The following is a 786-nucleotide window of genomic DNA, read 5'->3' on the forward strand; positions in this document are numbered from 1 at the left end:
CGAGGAGTAGCAGAGCGGGATACAAATCAAGGTCTGTGACTTGAAGGCTGCCTCCTTTTACTAGGGCTGTTTTTCTCTGGTGTCACGAGTAGGTAAGTGTGAAGTGTCGGTAACATGATGGCACAAGCCAGAGTGGTTCTCCGCAGAGACACAGCGCCGCGCTTTTGCAAATATTCTGCAAAAGAAAGAGAGATTGCAACCCCCACCCCCACCCTATGGCTCAAGAGCAGGCCTTTCACCCACGCGGGCCGCAGAGACAGGTCGGGGAGCAGGACCGTGGCCCAGAGCCGCGCGCAGGAGGACCCCAGACCACCGAGCGCACTACAAGCAGCAGCGCGCCACGCCCGCGGGCCGGCTTGTTTACGCCTCGGCCGGCGTCACGTGAGCGCCCCGCCCGCTCCGCCCCCGGCGCCGCGTGGCTCCTCCCGTCGCGCCGGGCCTTCTTTCGCCTCCTTCGGAGTCACAAGATCTCTCGGCCGCCTCCCTTTGGGATCCTTCCGCCGTCCCCGCCCCCTGCACTGAAAACGCTCCTTGGTCCTTTTCCGCAGCAGCCCGCAGCCTCAAAGATGAGCGCAACGGCCCGCTCCATCGGCGGCGCTGCGGTTCTCGGCCTCGCGTCGCTGGTCTCGGGTGCGAGGCGCAGCCCGGCTGGGGACTCTTTTCCGTGGCGGAGGCTTCCGGCGGCCGTGGACGTTTCACGCCAGGGGGAGGTGCTGCGCGTCCAAGATGGCGGCGCCCTGTAGGCTGGAGGGACTGTGAGGTAAACAGCGGCGGGGGAGGAGAGGT

The 786-nt window shown here is 65.5% G+C and overlaps 1 protein-coding gene across 6 annotated transcripts in view; it reads left to right on the forward strand.

Moving 5' to 3' along the window:
• Nucleotides 1–660: 660 nt before the first annotated feature.
• Tsc1 (TSC complex subunit 1) overlaps nt 661–786 on the forward strand; it is a 55,601-nt gene continuing 55,475 nt past the window's right edge. The window contains exon 1 of one of the 6 annotated variants that reach the window (XM_048812819.1): nt 661–760. The gene's annotated coding sequence lies outside the window, so the exon portion shown is untranslated. Of the gene's footprint in view, nt 785–786 lie in introns of all 6 variants that reach the window. The other 5 variants (XM_015497393.2, XM_015497392.2, XM_048812815.1 and 2 more) reach the window with 5 other exon arrangements.

Source organism: Marmota marmota, unplaced genomic scaffold (assembly GCF_001458135.2).
Source record: "Marmota marmota marmota unplaced genomic scaffold, marMar, whole genome shotgun sequence".
Taxonomy (NCBI): domain Eukaryota; kingdom Metazoa; phylum Chordata; class Mammalia; order Rodentia; family Sciuridae; genus Marmota; species Marmota marmota.